The sequence below is a fragment of the Oryctolagus cuniculus genome, chromosome 7, assembly GCF_051225735.1.
Source record: "Oryctolagus cuniculus isolate XC-2025 breed Fujian yellow rabbit chromosome 7, ASM5122573v1, whole genome shotgun sequence".
Classification (NCBI taxonomy): Eukaryota; Metazoa; Chordata; class Mammalia; order Lagomorpha; family Leporidae; genus Oryctolagus; species Oryctolagus cuniculus.
Window position 1 is genome coordinate 14,698,014 of NC_142873.1, and position 18,744 is coordinate 14,716,757.

The 18,744-nt window shown below is 47.6% G+C and overlaps 1 long non-coding RNA gene across 1 annotated transcript; it reads right to left on the minus strand.

Annotated features, from left to right (window-relative positions):
• Positions 1-11,322: 11,322 nt before the first annotated feature.
• LOC149125298 (uncharacterized) lies at positions 11,323-16,779 on the minus strand. Its single transcript, XR_016236969.1, has 3 exons — positions 16,719-16,779; positions 14,030-14,361; positions 11,323-13,074 (listed from the first exon to the last, which is right to left on the minus strand). It is a non-coding gene; the product is annotated as an uncharacterized LOC149125298 (long non-coding RNA).
• Between the last annotated feature and the right edge of the window lie 1,965 nt (positions 16,780-18,744).

An 18,744-nucleotide genomic window follows, 5' to 3' on the forward strand; every position in this document is an offset into this window, starting at 1 on the left:
TGAAAGTCCTCTTCAATGAAATTCAAACACATCAAATCTAATGAAAGAAAATGAAGCAGACACAAAATAATGAAATTCCCTCATATATTCTTGATTTGGAAGAATTAATATTATTAAAATATCAAAACTACCCAAAACAATTTAGAGATTCAATGTAGTCTCCATCAAAATACTGATGACATCCTCACAGAATAAGAAAAAAATCTTAAAATTCTTATGAAAACACAAAAGGCTCTGAATACTCAAAATATTCTTAACACAATGAAGCCAAAGATGGAGGCATCACAGTTCAAAATTAAAGACATGCCACAAGGCTATTGAGACCAAAACAGTATGCTACCAACATAACAATAGACACATAGGACAATGGAACAAAAGAGAACCCCTAGAAATTCACACACCTACATCCCTACACTTACTTTTGACAAAGGTGTGGAAAACATTCCCTGGAGATATGCACATCTATTTTAATGGGACTGGGAAAATAGATTTTAATTTACAAAAATCAACTCAAAATGGATCATGATCTAAATGTAAGATCTGAAACTATGAAACTAACAGAAGAAAACAAGGAGCAAATGCTCTAAGAAATGGGCAGAGTCAACACAGTTTTTGGGCTAAGACACAAGAACATGGACAATAAAAACCAATTGGAAAAATCTGATGTTACCAATCCAACAAATTTCTGCACAGGTAGAAATATTTTACCAGTTGGGTAAGTGCACCTGCTGTTGTGACATCCAAAGAACTGAGGAATTTTCCTCCTTTGTTATACAGGGACATCATTTGGCCATTTGGAGAATGTGCTTCCCCTGTGAGTCACTCTGGTACTAAGATCTATCATTTATATATAGTCAGTTTGATCCCTGGGTGACACAGCAGGACCAAAGAACACTGAAAGGATCAAGTAGTGATCCCAGTCAGACACAGAATGAGTTTCTGTGACCACCTCTAGACCATCAGGCTCCTATGCCAGAAAAGGGTCTTCCTGAGACAGGAGCACTGTCTGCCTTGTGCAGTTCCTGTCCCAGAGCCTCTGCAAGTGACTCGGAGTAAGGAGTCACTGCCACCATCAAGACACATGACAGAAAACCCACTGGAAAAAGAACATAGAGTACTCACAAGAAAATGATGAAATTTCTAAAAATCAAGTTCCTACCCATCCCTTATCCATACTAACTGTGAATGTCAACAGACAACATTACCCAGTTACGAGATACAGACAGGATGACTGGATGAAAACCAAGACCCAACCACAAGTCGCCTACAAGAAACACACCAGTAAAGACAGAGACTGAAAGGGAAAGGATGGGAAAAGATGCTTCATGCTAATGGATATCAGATGTGAGCAAGAGTACCTACGGTTGGATCAGATAAAATAGGTTTGATGATAAAAACTGAAACAGAGATGACGGTTGCTATATGATTATCAAGGGTTTGATCCAACAAGAAGGTGTGACAATGGTAAGTACATATGCACCCATTGCTGCAGCACTCTAATTTATAAAACAAAATTATTCCATCTAAAGGACACATGAATTCTAATGCAGTAATAGTGGGGGACTTCAACACTCACCTTTCTTCAACAGGAAGAGATCACCTGGAAAAAAATTAACAAACATCAGAGAGAAACTACTACAGACCAAATGGCCATAACAGATGACTACAGATATTTCACTCCACAGCTGCAGAATACACATTCTTTTCATCTGCACATGGAACATGGATGCTATAAGACTAGAAATCAACAACACAAGAACCCCCAAAGGTATGCAAATACATAAAGGCTGGATAAGAAACCAAGAGGGAAATTTCAAAATTCCATGAAACTAATTAAAATGGAAGCGCAACACGCTGAATCTGATGGGAAATTCTTAAACTAGTATGCAGAGGAAAGGTTATGGGATTAAGTTCCTACATCAAATAATTAGAAAGACTTCCAATAACCTAACAAAGTATCTCAAAAATCCTAGTAAAACAGGAGCAGACCAATCCCAAGTCAGTGGAAAGAAAGAATAAGGATGCAAGCAGAAAGAAAGGAAAGAGCGATAGAGAAACGAGGGCCTCACACACAAAATCCAGAACACTGCAGGAACCCAACACACAGTGGCATCCACCATGCAAGACTCGTGTGCTCACACTGCTGTTGTCTGATTATCTCAGAACAGAGCAGTCATCCAATACAAGAGAACACAGACCATCCCATTGATTGCAGCCTTTCCAGGCCTATTGAGTGTAATCTGAGTTGATAAAATCTCACAATAAAGAGTTAAGTGCTGGTAAAAGTTAACAGAAGGTAACAGGGGCTGTCTAGTTTCTGCAAGGGGGTATAAAAAAGAACATTCTCATCAGTGGCTGCGAATGTGAATGGGAAAATCTTCTTGCCAGGCAATGGGGCCAGAACAGCACCATCAGGAATGTACCAGAAATTTGATCTTGCAAGTCCCTTTACAGGATACAACCTGGAGAAGTACCTTCACAATTAATAAGGGACATACCAAATATATGTAGATGATGCTCCTTGAGACATTATTAATAATACTAAACATTTAAATCATTTGAGGAACATTAACTTATGTGAGTACAATGGTCCATCACACCATGAACAGTTATCCATGTGTCTAAGACAAGGAGGAAGATTCTGAAAGAGCAGAGGGTGATGGACTGGTAAGAACTAATGTGACTGAGCAGTTACTGTGTGCTAGACACAGACAGGCCTCAATGCTTTGCCCCCACATCTCATTAAAATGTTTGCCAAGCCATGTAGAAAGTACTCCTACTTGTCCATTTCTTAGTGTCTTCTCTACCATGACTATTATGAAACACCAGTGAAAGAACCTGAAGCAGACACAAACACTAGAAAGACATCCATGTCCACGGATTACAAGAATTAACATGATGAAAATGTCTACTCTATCCAATGCAATTTACAAATTCAAGGCAATCCCCACAAAAATATGAAGCACATTATTCATAGGACTAGAAGAAGCACCTAAGAATTCATGTGGAAAAAGCACAAAAGACACAGGTGTTGTTTTCACCCTATTGGAGGAGGGATCCTTCCCACACATCCCTGCAATCTCATTAATGTGAGCACGGGGTTCAGGCAGGATTTTTCCACATCTGATTTAAAGTAGAAGGAGATGGGCCTGGCTGTGGCTTTTTAGGGGAAGCCTCTGTCAGTCGGGCCAGGATCCCATGTGGGAGCTGGTTTATGTCCCGGCTGCTGCTCTTGCAATTCAGCTCTCTGCTTATCGCTTAGGAGAGCAGTGGAAGATGGCCCAAGGGCTTGGGCCCCTGCACCCATGTGGGAGGCCCGGATAAATCCTGGCTTCAGATCAGCCCAGAGCAAGGCATTGAGGCCATTTTGGTGGTGAACCAGCAGATGGAAGCCCTTTTTTCTGTCTCTCCCTCTCTCTGTAGTGCTAACCCTCAAATAAATAAATAAATAAATAAATCACACACACACACACACACACACAAAACAAGTAGAGAGGATAAGGATGGAGAGAACAGGTGCAGAACAAACTGAATGTCTCAAACCCCGGGGCGGAGCTGGCTTGGGCCCAGCAACCTTTCAGGGAAGAGATGAGTGTGAAAGGAGCCAAGAGCCACCATAAAAAAAAAAAAAAATGGGGCTCCTGAGACAAACCGTTCCAGAGACGGCCTTGGGAAATGGGGAGTAAACCGGTTCACAGAGAAAGCAGTCAGCTACTAACCAGAGATACACAGAACACCTGCCTTGTAGATAAGCCCCTTCCCTACGCTTGCTCAAGGTTAACAAAAAAAGCTGCAAGGCACGTAGCAACCTACTCCTGTCTCCTAGAAACCCCCTCCCCCTAATGTATCCCTTTGACCTAGTACTTTTCCACCGACATTAGCACTTCAGACTGCCATACAAGGCCCGCTACTGAAAATTATCCAATGAACTTACGCCAGCCTATAATATGTTAATTTTGTGGTTTTGCCCTTTAAAAGCTGTGTGAGATAGCTGCTCAGGGCTCCTCTCACTTGCTTGCTGCTTGCAGCAGTAGGGGGCCCATTTGTACAAATGAAATAAAATTACCTCCTGTTCTATTGCATCGTCTGGTCCGGAGTCTGTGTTTCTGGGGTCGTCACAAGAGGACACCGCTTTTGGGGTCCTACAAGTGAACTAGTGTGGCCCACGGGAAAAGACACTGCCCTGGTTCTTCTTCTTTTAATAATTATTATATTTTATTTGAAAGACAGAGTTACAGAGAGAGGTCGAACCTGAGAGAGAGAGAGAGAGGTCTTTGGTTCACTCCCCAAATGACTACAATGGCCAGAGCTGAGCTGATCCAAAGTCAGGAGGCAGGAGCTTCTGCCAAGTCTCCCACACCAGGGCAGGGGCCCAAGGACTTGGTCCATCCTCTACTACTTCCCAGGCCCCAGCAGAGAGCTGCAGAGCCAGTGGAGCAGCCCCCATGGAGGTCGGGGCTACAGGCTGGGGCTCTAACCCGCTGTACCACCTGGCTGCTGGACCCTTCCCTTCTGTGCAAGCCCTGTCCCCCCCACGCTGCAGCTCCTGGGCTCCTCTCCTTAGTGTGACTGCGCCAGCTCCAGAGTCTCTGAGCCCAAGACAGTGCGGGATGACCTGCAGCCACCTTAACCTCACTTCCTTAACTGCACTTGAACCCTCAGAGACTTCTGCCTGCAACAAAGTTATAAACTACAAGCCTACACGCAGGAGGCAAGGCCTCCTCTCTCTAAGAGAAAAGACAGCAGGATTCTAGCTCCTGGAGTCTGGTAAGTTTCAAGTCAGTTTCTCTGCACAGCACCGGAAACGCCGTGGTCTGGGCCTGTGCTGTGTCCTGGTGGGCTAAGCCTCTGGCTGCAGGGCCGGCTTCCCCCATGGGCGCTGGTTCCTGTCCCGGCTGCTCCTCTTCCGTTCTGGCTCTCTCCTAATGGGCTGGGGAAGCCATGGAAGATGGCCCGAGGGCTTGGGGCCTGCTCCTGCCTGCGAGATCCCTTGTAGTGGCCATCTGGAGAGTGAACCACAGCATGGAAGACCTTTCTCTCTGCCTCTCCCCTCTCTGTAATTCTCTCTCCCCAATGAATAAACACCACAGTAAGAATGAAAGGCCTGGAGTTACAAACACCAGGAGGCTGTGGTCCCGGAGAGCGCCCCCTGCCGCCCGGGCTCCGCAGCCCCGCGGCCTCCTCCAGGGGCCCGGCCCTTCCCGCCCTCCTGGGAGCTGTGGGCGCGGCTCCCGCATCCTCCTCCCGAGGAGCGGCGTCCTGAGCCTGGGGCCGGCGCCCGTCCTCCTGGAACCCTGTCCCTCGGCGGGGGGTCCGCCCCGCGTCCGCGGTTCCCTGTCTTCTCCTCTGACTCCGGTTCCGGAAGGCGGCCCTCAAGTGACCCCGCACCGCTGTCCCCGCTCCGGAGCCCTGGCGCGGGGTCCTCCATTGTCCACAGCTCTGTTTTCTGAAGCGGGGTCCGCATCCGGGTTCCCCAGGGGGGCGGCAGCCCCCAAGGCCCTCGGCGGCCTGCAGGCCGGGCTGGGGGTCGTGATGGCGCCCTCTGGGCGCAGGGGCCGGGGCTTCACAAGGGGCTGATGGGAAAGGGGAGGCTGGGCGGGGCTTGGGGAAGGCGGGAAAGCGCTGGGATCACCTGTGGGGACTTAACCCACTGCACCGCGGGCTCCGCCTCCATAATCAATGTTGTTAAAGAAGCAAGTACAAGACAGCACAGAGGCAGGGTGGAGCCGTGAATGAGGAACCTGCTGGAGGCTGTATTTAAAAGCCTGCTATGGCTAGCAACTTGGCTCACTAGGCTAATCCTCTGCTCACAGCGCCGGCACCCTGGATTCCAGTCCCGGTCTTGGTGCCGGATTCTGTCCCAGTTGCCCCTCTTCCAGGCCAGCTCTCTGCTGTGGCCCAGGAGGGCAGTGGAGGACGGGCTAGGTCCTTGGGCCCTGCACCCCATGGGAGACCAGGAGAAGCACCTGGTTCCTGGCTTCGGATCAGTGCAGTGCGTCAGCCTTAGCGACCATTTAGGGGGTGAACAAACGGAGGGAAGACCTTTCTCTCTCTCTCTCACTGTCCACTCTGCCTGTCAAATAATAATAATAAATAAATAACATTTTTAAAAAAAGAATAAAAATTCTCTAAAAAACAAAAAAGCCCGCTGCCTGTATCAGGGCATTTCCTGGGGACCCGATGTGCAGGGTGCAGACGTCCCTGTGAGGTCCAGGGTGCAAACCCGCCCTTTGGGAGCTGCCTCTGCCCGCTCACCTCAGCTGCTGCTGTCCGGAGAGCCCTCTCAGAAGTTGGAGGAGTGACCCCAAGTGCCCCACGGGGAAGCTCAGCTTCCCTCAGTTTCAGGGAGGTTGCTAGGGCCGGGTGCTTTGAAAATGCAACATAGTGTGCTTTTCCTGTTGTTTTCCTGTGGCCTCCAGGACTGGGTTAGACCTGGGGCCTGGAGAGGGATGGGGGAGGGGAAACCCAGCTGACAGCAGGCATGGAGTCCCTGTGTCTCTGTGGTGTCCTGGAGTGCAGAAGGGGAGGGAGGGGCATGCTCATCAGGAGAATCCTGGGGGCCCGGGAAGAGCCCTCAGCACACAGCTGCCTCAGAGAGAACCGCTGGCCTCTTCCCTCTCTTTCTTGCTAGGCAGGGAACAGAATTGGAGTCTGGCTGAGCTTGTCTGAAATCCACTGTGTGAAGGCGACAGTCATTGTCCAGAGGATCTTCAGGGACCCAGTGCACCAGGCACTGGAGACAGGAGGAAGGCACGAGTGCACTCAGACAGACCAGCAGGCACTGCAGCCCCCAATTGGAGGACACTTGAGCCCACCCTGAGTGACAGACCCTGAGCTGCACAGGTGACACCACTGGCCCTAGGAACTAGACACTGCCCGTGGACAGGGTTCTGCTGTCCCTGGACACTGTCAGGATCTTGAGATGGGCTGTAATTATGTTACAGGAGGCAGCATGAATTTTCCCAGTGCCTGCTCCTTGGGTCTCTCCTTTCACATCAAGAGCTGGTGTCACTGTGTCAGAATGGCCAGTCCATGGAGATCTTCCTACATGGTGGAGCCAGGGAAACTGAGAAAGCAGGTGTGGGGCATCAGTGTTCAGAACGTAGGACATTCATCACACATGGGAAGGGGTTTGGCAACAGCATGTCCTTGGTTGGACAAAACAGCCTGAGGTGGCCAACTCTGCAGGAGGCCTTCTGAAGACAAGTAGAAGTACAACCCCAAAGGTGCCCACACATGTCTGTGACCACCCCGTCCCCAGGATATCAAGTACTTGGGTTCCTGCCACCCACACAGGGAGACCTGGATTGAATTCCCTGCTCCTGACTTTGGCCCCAGTCCAGCCAGGCAGTTGCACACATTCGAGGACTGAAACAGAGGGTGGCAGTACTCTCTGTGTCTCTCCCTCTCAAACAACTAGTTTCTGTGATGGAGCAGTGGTTTACTAGCCCAAGCATTCACCTGCAATGCCGGCATCCTATATGGACACCTGTTCGAGTCCTGGTTGCTCCTCCTCTGATCCAGCTCTCTGCTATGGCCTGGGAAAGCAGTGGAAGATGGTCCAGTTCCTTGGGCTCCTGCACTCATGTGGGAGGAACAGAAAAAACTACTGGTTTATGGCTTCAGATTGGCCCAGCTCTGGCCATGGTTTCCAATTGGGAAGTGAACCAGTGAATGAAGGCCTTCTCTCTGTCTCTGCCTCTCCATGATAATTCTCTTTGGTTCAAACTCTGCCATCTGGGCCCAGGAGGGTGGCAGCATTATCCCAGACATTTCCGGAGCCTCTACTGCTGGTCAGTGCAGTGTCCCATGGCTTCTGTCTTGCCTGTCTGCCTGGGGAACAGATGCAGGAGCCCGATTATCTTGGAATCCCCTTCAGGGTCACCTTCATTCTTCTTGACAAAAGCTGCATGTTGTCAACTGATGCCCTGCATTACTCTGTCCTCTCCATCCAGGAAGGCTGTCAGACCACTATCATGTCAACACCATCTGCTCACCCTCGGTGAAACCTGCAGATTCTGTCCATGTCATACAAGCATCTTTTTCAAGGCACAGTCTAGCCACACCCTGGTGTTCTCTTCCAGAACACATTTCATTTGTTGTAATATGGATAGACCCAACTTTCCAAATCTTCAAATTCTAGTTTCTTTTTGTTCAGAATTCCTAGAAATTAAATTCTTTTTGGACGTTACTATAAAGAGTCAGATGGCCATTGGCCAGTGCTGTGACATAGAAGCCTAAGTCCCCACCTGTAGTGTCAGCATCCCATATGGGCACCAGTTCAAGTCCAAGCTGCTCCACTTCTTATCCAACTCCATGCTAACGTGCCTGGAAATTAAGTGGAAGTTGGACCACTTGCTTGGACCCCACATACATCTGGAAGGAGCTCCTGGCTCCTGGCTTTGGCCTGACCCTGCCCTAGCTATTGGGGATTGACCCAGCAGCTGACAATCTCTCTCCCAGTATGTCTGTATCTCTCCCTTTCAAATAAATTCTTTTGAAACACTGCCAGAAGGCAAGCCCCTGAATCAGCGCTTTGCTGAGAATTCACCTCCATTTACTGTCCAGTTTCATTCCTGGCAAGTTATACCTTCTAGAAAAATGCCAGAAACCAAGTTCCCTGCCTCTTACAAACAAGGTTCACCTTGTTCCTGGTCTTCAATCACATCCATTCCTCATTTCCACTGCAGACCTCACCAGAATCCCCATTCCCATCCATAGCTCAGTGTGCATCTGAAAACGCCTCCAGTGGGGACCTGTTCCCCAGGGGCAAAGCTGCTTCCATCCTTGCAGGATTCATTAGACCTGCACCTCAAGTCTCAGGATGATAATCTGTGTGTCTGGTGAGACCCTGCGAGGACTTATGGAATATGGACAGTTGTCCATGAAGCTCTGTGTCAGATGGGGTCTGGGATCACTTGCGGGCACTGAAGTCACCATTGCTAAAGTCCTGTACATAAATGGGTAACATTTGCATTGGACCAAATATTCTCCCTTATGCATTCAGTTGTCCCTATATATCTTATAAAAACTAAAGAGACTACGACGTTAATGGTATACTGTGTGTAGAAGAATTCAAGAGGAAAAAGATGGTATATGGACAGTACAGATGCATTCTTTTTCAATGTTCAAAATCACTGCAAATGGAACCTGCACTTGTGGTCCCCTGGATCCCAAGGGCATCATGGGATAAGGCACTGTGTCATGTGGTCATGTAGGCTAGGAAGTCCCAAGACCTGCTGGCAGATGGCTGGCCTTCCAGGAGAGACACTTGGATTCTGGCCTGGAGTCCCAAGTGCAGGAATGGAAACATTCAAGGCAGCCAGGAGGTTTTCCCTGAATTTGCAGGCGTTTGGGGAGTGAACCAGTAGATGGAAGGTATTTCTCTCTCTCTCTCCACCCCAGCACCACCACCTCCCTCTCCCTTTTCTCCCACTGCTCATCCTCTGCCTCTTCACTGTAATGCTGCTTTTCAATAAACTTTTTTTTTTTTCTAAAGAAGGCAGGTGCTGACATCGTGGGACCCTGGGTACAGCCATCAATATGACAGCGGCTTCCATGTCAGAGTGCCTGGTTCAAGACCCAGCTGCTTCTAAGCCATATTTCCTGTAGTAATGGGAGGCAGCAGATGGCTCAAGTTGTTGGATTCCTTACTTCAGCGTGGTTAGCCGTGGCTGCGGCAGGCATTTGAGAGGTGAATCAGATGGAACATCTCTGTGTGTTTCATTCTATGTAGCTCTCCCTCTCTCTTATGTTTGCCTTGCAGATAAATAAATCAGTCTCTTTAAAAATTGGTAAACTTGGCTCTGGCACTGTGGTATAGTGGGCTGCACCTCCACCTACAGTGCCTGCTTCCCATGTGGACTCTGGTTCAAGACCCGACTGTTCCTCTTCTGATCTGGCTCTCTGCTATAGCTTGAGAAAAGCAGTCTACTTCATATATAAATAGAGAAAGAGAGAGAGAGAGAGAGAGAGAGAGAGATACAAGGGTAAAAATTCAGCACACCCAATATGAGATGTAATATATTATAACACTGCAATTAAAAAATCCAAGTGATAGAGAAAAAAATCCAATGGTATGGGCTAACAGGATATTTGCAATAACATTCCACGTTGGGGTGAGAATGCTTTTGAACTACAGAATGCCAGGATGCAGTCTTCAGGAAGAATTCTATTAGAAATCTAGTATTAGACTGGAATATAATAACTGACACAGGCATGAATGGTTAACGCATGGTAAAATTGTTAAAGGAAGCCCATTTTCAAACGGGAGATTTATACATCTTCCAAGCAGCACTCTCCAAAGTGTTTTATTTCAACTCTGAAATTTTATTATCCAAAGTGTATGATTTTTACAGAACAAAAGTAAAAGCAGGTATCAAAATCAGCAAAGAGTTTGTAAAATTTCTGCAGAGAGTTTCACCTAAGTTAGGGCTGGTGAAAGTGGTATCCAAGGAAAAACCTAGATGACTGCTGATTTGTCTCTTGGCATAAATTACCAGGCGGTTTGTTCTGGAGGTCCTGAATAACTTGTCATCATCAGTGGTCAGTTGTTGAGAACAATTCGAGTTGTCAAACAAAGCAAAAAAATTTTTTACATTTTTTGTTGTTGCATTGTGGCATTTTACTGAAGTGGCATTTATTTTTTTCTTCTTAGTAATTTCTTTTTGTTTTGAAATTTTTTCATTTCTTTTTAGCATTTTCTTATTTAGAAAGATAACTAACTGAAATGGCATTGTATGTTGTTTCCTTAGTATTGCTTTTTTTGTTTTAAGTTTGAAATTTTTGCAAAGTTGTTAAATTGTAATTATTTGGCATTTTCTCCATTAAATGAAACAGTGAATAGGAATGACATTTTACACTTGTTCTGAATAATTGTTTTTCTCTTTTATCATTTGTAAAGTATAATCATTTTTCAATTTAAAAATTTTTAGCATTTTTGTATTTACAAAAACACTGAACTGAAATGGAATTTTACTTGTATTTGCTGAGTTTAAATTTATGAAAAAATTTCAATTTATATATATTTCTATATTTTTCCTATTTAAAAAGTTACTAAAATGAAGTGGAACTTTAATTTTCCTATTAGTATTTTCCTATTTTTTGTTTTTTATTGTTTTTAAAGTTTTTAAAATTTTTAATTTTAATTTTTTCAGTATTTTACTTTCAAAAACACTAAAATGACATTTTTTCTAATTTTTTCTTTTTAAAATTTTTTTTTAAATTTTTAATTTTTTAAATCTTTCCTTTTTAAAAAAACAATGGAATTCCATTTTTCTTTTCTAGTTTTACTTTAAAAATTTTTTTATTTTTAAATTTTTAATTTTTTTTTTGGAATTTTTCTTTTTAAAAACACTTAATAAGGAATATGTATTGGGACCTGAATCAATATTTTTGATTCCAGTTATACTCCAGGACACTGGAGACACTTCTGGGCCTGGACAGCGATATCTTAATAAGAAGTAAATTTTAGGAGCCCAAGATGTGCTGACAGGGTGTCTAAGGCAGCTGTTACACTGAGAGGAGGCACACTCAGGTGGAAACATAATTCCCTCTCTAGGATCCCAATTTTCATGAAAGGAAAACAATTGTGTCATCACAGGCATGACAGACAGTGGAAGTAAGAATGGCAGCTGTGAGAAACAGGTCCACCACAGGGCAGCGGTGCCATTGGCTCGGTTTGTTCTTGGACCAGGAACACCTACTAAGCAGCGGGCTTCCAGAATCTGCCAGGACTCGGTTTTCCATGATGGGGGGGGCAGGCATATGGCCCCTCCTCATCCTGCAGCTGCCTCAGGCCGGCAGGAACACGGCCTTGCTGTTTGCTGGGGCTCTGGATGCCTTGGCCCACGTCCTGCATCAGGAGCCCCCAGTTCTCCTGCAACACTGAGTGGAGTTGGCAGGACCAGCAGCTGTAAGAGATGAGCGTCCTCGTGACGAGGTCCTGCCCGCATCTGTGCTGCCTGACTCTGGACGTGGAGAGAGGAGTGTTCAGGGAGGTGTCTGGTTCCTTGATGCAGGCTCAGGCCACCTCGCCCACCTGGGCCCTCCCGGCCACACTGCTGCATTCATCACCATGAACTTGCTGTTATCACGCCCATCGACGGCCACCTCCTGGGTTGATGACCGGACCTCCGCCAGGCTGCTGCTCACTCCCTTTTTGCTCAGGCTCTGAGGGGTCACCCTCTCCACAGTTGTTAGGATACAGAGGAAGGAGCACATCTTTAGGATGTACAGGCCAACAGACAGCTTTTACCCACTGACCGATGCCAGGGTCAGGGGACCTGATGGGCACACAAGATGTTCTCTGCCTCCTGCGGGGATGTGGGAGGGAGCACACAGCACTCCCTGCATCAGGTGCTTGGCCAAAGAGTGAGGCTGAGTGTAAAATTGAGGAAAGCATCAGAGATCCTCAGGATGCAGACCCCGAGCCAGACACCTGGCCTGCGCCTTCACACAGTCAGCGTTCCCATCATGGAAGGCAGCAGAAGGGGGAGATGGTTGGGGTTCAAAAGGAGGCAAGAGACCCTTCCTGTCCTTTTGAGCCCCAAAGTCTCCTCCTCCTGCTGTCCTCTATGTAGAACGCTGGCTGTGTGAAGGAGAGAGCCAGCTGTCTGGGTCAGGGTCCATGTCCTGCAGAGTCGGATCCTCTCCTCTGCTCACATGCAGCCTTGTGTGCAGGGCACTGTGTCTCTGACACTGCCCACACCGAGCTCGCCCCATCCAAAGGCAGTGTGTGCCCAGGATCCTATGCTGTGTGCTTCCAGCTCCTCCTGACCTCAGATCTCTACAGGAGGCTGTTGGAGAGGAGCCAGGTGGTGTTCTCTCCAGAGCAGCTGTGGAGTCAGGCCTGGGTCTCCTTAGGTGTTCACGTGGATTGGAGGTGGAAGACTGTGCCAGCTCTCAGGGAAGCAGCCTAGTGGATGAAAATAGCCGAGGGCAGTTCATGGTGTTGAAATTGCGTTCTTGGTGTTCTGGTTGCTGTTGAAGCGGAGCTCCTGTGGTAGATGTTTGGAAGAGGTGGGGATGTTACAATCAGCAATACTGTTCTGTCCTTCCAACTGTACTTGGGATCTGAAAGAGGGAGAGAAGAAAAATCAAAGGAGAGCTGGGTCAGGTCCAGGTGAGAGCTGAGCCTGCATCGGGGCCACAGTGGGGCAGAGGCTGGGCAAACTCAGTTCCAGTGGGGAGACTGGCTGAAGGGGAGCCCTGGGCTGCTGAGAGGGAAGTGGCAGCAAAATGAGCAGAGTCCTGCCCTGAACTCCAGCCCAGCTCTGCAGTGCTGGGGAACCAGGGCCGTTGGCCTCTCCTAACCAGGAGAGGGTGATGTCTCCCCACTTCCTCCTGCTCTCTGGGGCATTAGAAATGGATTAATTTTCTGCAGTAAGCAAAGAGAGCTGGGAGTGTAACCACAGCACAACTCATGTCAATAGAACAGACACCAAGTTTCTCTGAAGATGACTCCACATCTAGTTACACCTAGGACCATTCTGTTGTGTGCCTAATAACTCACTCACTCAACTCTGAAGGGAACATTAACTTTAAAACAGGCACTCTTTAGTCACCCTAGAGTTTGCCCATTTTTTTTTTTCAGTTTCCCTAAGAAATTTTCTTTTTGAGAATATCCTGTTTGTATACTGGTCAGAGGGGAGGACAAACATGGGAGAATGAGACCTAAGAATCCACATTGGAAATTGGCCTGGGAATAAAATGAGATAAAATGTGATTGTTCAATGTATATTTCTCAACCCAATAGAGGACTTGCAATCAAGTGAGTGGATGGTGAACAGCATGTTTTAGGGAGAGAAGTTCAACTGTAAACATTTTAACTTGATTATGAGGGGAGGTATCCTATTTTGTGGGTCAGGTTTCTACATGACAAGGATTTCTTACTGTATCTTCTATTTCCAATTATTGATCCAAACAGAGAGGTTACAGTTCTACCCTATCTGAACAAACAGAAATGAGCTATAATCTGTGCCCAGTGTAAGAAGGAATACATACATCTAAGAAACACACACAGGATTACCTCTGTCTAGGCGTGAAGGCCCAGGAATCTGAAGGTCAATGCCCATATGTTGGTCTGTGGTTTTCCCTTCATCTCCTGGCCAGGAAATTGGCACATGATTTTCCTCTCTGTGGGCTGTGGTTTTCCCTTCATCTCCAGGCCGGGGAACTGGCAGGCCAGTTTGCATTTCCTGGGCTTCCATTTTCCTTTGATAACATTTTCTTTTGGGGTACTTGGGACATCGCTGGGGCTGATGCTATGCCTCTCACACTTGCTGGTGATGGGATCTTTGTGAGGACCTCCCTCCAGCTGGGAACGGGTCTTCCTCTCAGCGGCAGCAACAAAACTCAGTTCTGAAATAGAACCACAGCCATCAGGATTGGTATTCATGCTCTCTCTTTGGCAGTCAGGCCTGCAGCAGATGGACTACAAGTAAGGAAAGGGGCCCTGCACAGTCATGTCCGAAGTGGGAGATGAGATCTGCAGAGACACTAAATTGTTTTCATTCAGGTTGATTTTATACATATTCACTGATAATTTATCACTAGGGAAATGTAATAAACATGGCTCAGATGATCACAATATTCAACAAAGTGGGACTAATAAAACACACAGCTCTTAAGCTTTTAAGGCACAGAAACCACACTGGGTATCTGTTGAAGGTTTGGGGGGATGGAGCAGGATCATCCAACCTGGAGGCATTGTAATGAGAGACAAGGACAGGGGACCACTCACAACTGGAATGAACAACACTAGCACAAGAACACATGCATTTCATACATGCACATGCTTTCCTGAACATACACCAAGCACATCTATTCATAGGATATATGCCTTCAGTGCCTGTCATATAGATAATAATATATATGATGTGACCCTCACTTTTCTGGTCAGTTGAAGTGGGAACCTAGTTACAGGCACCTGAAGAATGGAGAGACAAGCTAAGGTGAAACACAAAGTCAGGAAGAAATCCCAGTGGGAGGTAAGGCATTGCTTTGGCCTAGCACACACATCTGACAGTGTCTGTGCACTTGCCTGCTTCCTCATGACTGCCCAGCCCTGGCACTGGGTGTTTCTGAGACAAAGCCACACAACCACTGGTCTGTGGCAAAGACTAGTTCAAGGCCTCACTGGGACCCTGAGTGCAAAAAGCCCGAGGGGAGAGACCAGTAACTTTCAGGCCATGAGACACTCCTGAGCTGGAGCAATATCTGGAGCACCACAATGAGCTGCTGACCCTGCTCAGGGACGACGCACATCTCTGTACCTCTGTACAGAGGAAAAGTGCGTGGTCTCACCAAGAAAAGGTGCCTGCTGATCTGTAGCACTGGGGGGACAACTGTCACTGCCAATTCTACTGCAGAACATTGAGAAACAGGGAAGGGCATCAGGATTTCTTGCTTTTCCTACAGAATGATTTGATGAGTGAAGGTGCCTAAACCCTAAAGATTCCTGCTGAGAGAAAGTGTAAAACCTCATTGAGCTGGTGCTGCGGCTCACTAGGCTAATCCTCCGCCTAGCGGCGCCAGCACACCAGGTTCTAGTCCTGGTCGGGGCGCCGGATTCTGTCCCGGTTGCCCCTCTTCCAGGCCAGCTCTCTGCTGTGGCCCGGGAGTGCAGTGGAGGATGGCCCAAGTGCTTGGGCCCTGCACCCCATGGGAGACCAGGATAAGTACCTGGCTCCTGCCATCGGATCAGCGCGGTGCACCGGCCGCAGCGCGCTGGCCACAGCGGCCATTGGAGGGTGAACCAACGGCAAAGGAAGACCTTTCTCTCTGTCTCTCTCTCTCGGTGTCCACTCTGCCTGTGGAAAAAAAAAAAACCCACCTCATTGAAGCTCAGATTCAAGGAAATTGAACTTTTTCTCTGCCCCCCCATGAAGCCATACTCCAAGGCTCCTACTCAACAAGAGGCACTCTGCCTGTGATGATGTGAGGGACCCCTCAGCCTCACTCAGATACTGAATAGATTCCTGTCCTGGTACAAGATTATGGAGGCTTTGCATGAGAATAAAGTGCTGAGTTTAGACACTGGATTAAAACTACAGACCTCATATGAGCACAACTCAGTGCTGTGAAGCAGAAGATGAAAACCACACCATGGACACAGGTGCGGGACTGGACTGCTGTGGTTAGCACCAAACTGCTTCAGAGAAAACAAAGTCTGCCGACCAAGGACACCTAGTATCAGATAACTAAGGAAACATTGTACAGACTGCCAAAGCTTTAAGCCTGAGAAGTTTGGAGGATGCTGTTTACAATTGCAACTGTTGTTAAAATTAGGAACATCACAGTGAGTTGTTAAAGAAGCCTCTCCAAGAGAGATGGTGGAGGCTTGGTGTTTGCCATCCTGCATTCCCATTCCCTCCTTCCCTGTCTTGACGTCAAAAGCTGCACCTTGAAAGTGGGCCTGGTGACAGCCATGGGATTCCCCTGTTGGATGACTATGAACAAACTCCACCCAAGAGCCACATCCAGACTGAGATAAGTGCCCAGGGCCTGAGTGCACAGTGGTCTGTCTCACCCAACACAGGTGCAGCAACCCAAGACTACAGAGGCCACGTGGGAGCAGTAGAGTGTTCCCGTTCACAATGGAGCACTCACTGTCTACAAGAGCAGAGCAGACAGGCTGTTTCCCAGTGAGGACCAGGTGCTCCTAGAATGGGACCAGTCAGAAGCTTCCAGAAGAAGTGCAGGAGTCAAACACATACCATGAGAGTCTTGTGAGACATCTTGATCTTCAATCTCTGGAATCTCCCTGATGAGGCTGGAGGGAGGGAAAGGTGGGTGAGAAACAGAAAGGGAACAGAAAGCCCCTTTCCAAGCTGTTCCTAAGAGGAGGCTTCCAGAAGTGGCTGGGCCGAGCAAGGGGCCACCCACAACTTTGTCCCTATCTGGGGAAGACTGGCTTCTAATTCCCTAGTAGTCCATGCCACACTATCTGCTCTGCCTCCGAGTTACCTGGACGTGTATGTGACAACTTGATCTTGTACCTCCACTCCATGATATTGATTTTCTGCAAACAAATTCAGAGAGATTGATCAGGTTAAGCAGGTTTTGGTTTAGATATGGGTATCCGATGGCCACTACTACCAAGGGGACAGATTGTTCTCGTGTGAGAACAGGAGACTGTGACAGAAATCCTCCAGGAGGACTAAGTTGACATCAGGAGATGGGCTTGGTGAGCCACCCTGGGCAAGGGGTCAAATCTCCCTGTTCACAGTTGGATCAGCATCTCAATAACCTCTGTCCAGAACCCTTAGAAACAGCCTGCAATGGTCCTCAGGGATTCTAAGCTTACAGCCCAAGAACTTCCTAGGAGGCAAACTGCAGTCATCAGGCTGCTCTCATTAAAGGACCCAGGTTGCTGACTGTGGAGAGGAGGTAGAACACTGGGAGAGAGCTATGCATGGAGTCTGCATGCCCTGGAATTGAAACCTGTTTGATGCCACACAGAATCTTGGCTATTCTAAGTGTTGCTCATGAATGATCTCCCTCTTGTCTATGGGAACAATACAAGGAATTCAAGAGCATGTACTTCTGGACGAACTCTTCCCTAGTCAATTCATCTTCCAATGGAAACGCCATTGATAACATGAATGACAGAGATGCCTATATGGATGCTGTGGCCTGGATAAGCATGGATGTCAAAGGGCAGAGCTGAGATTTGGGATTGAAGAAACAGTAAGCACGTGGCGACAGTGATCCTCCAAGGTTCCAACCAGGAGGGAGCAAACACCACCGGGGCACATGCTGCTGAGCTTGCTGTGAAATGGTCACAGCTCTGTTCCATAACAAATAAACAATATGAATTCTAACTCCTGCTCACAGCTCAATTCAGGATTTTGAGTCTACAACCACAAGTCTGTAGGTCTGGCACGTAGCAATGACTTCACTCATCCTCAGTGGGGATAGGAGTACAAGGACAGAGCAGTCAGCAGGGGCAGAGATGAAGGTTTACCTGCTCTCAAAAGGGATCATTCTGTACATAAACTGCCCACCAATCTGCTCTGGCTTTCTGAGCATAAGCAGCTCCTGTATGCTTGCAGTCAGACATGCCAGGCACAACTGGAGCCTAGAAACGTTCATCCAGGGAACTCTGTTCTGTGAAACAGCAACCACTTTCAACAGAAATGCAGATGGGCATGCCTCACTGGGAGCCTGAGTGCAAAAAGCCCGAGGGGAGAGACCAGGAACTTTCAGGCCATGGGACACTCCTGAGCTGGAGTTCTATCTGAGAACCTCAATGAGGTGCTGACCCTGCTCAGGGACGAAGCACACCAACGTCTTCCTAGTGGGAGATGTTTGCAGGGCCTTTAGAAGTTCTTGTTTGCAGACCAGAACTTTTCTACTGATATTTGAGATTCTCTCAACACATATTGTTACAGAAGAAAAGTTTTAAGTATGAATACCCATACCAGCACATCGCTGGCATGTCTGCTGAAAACAAGTGGACTGAGCCTACAGACAAGGGCCAGGCCAAGGAGTGGTCTCTGATTGCAATGCACACAAGGTGGGGTGACCTGGGAGAGTGACCTTGTTGAGCCTCAGGATCCTCTCCCCAAGGTGGGGACAGAATCTCCACCAGGAGAGGTCCAGTGAGGGTTGCATGGATCAGGATGGCACAGGGTCTAGCACAGCACAGATGCCCATGAGAGTGGCCTTCACAGCTGGGTGTGGATCGCTGTGTCCTGGGATGACTCTGCACATTTCTGTATGTCTCCACAGAGGAAAAGC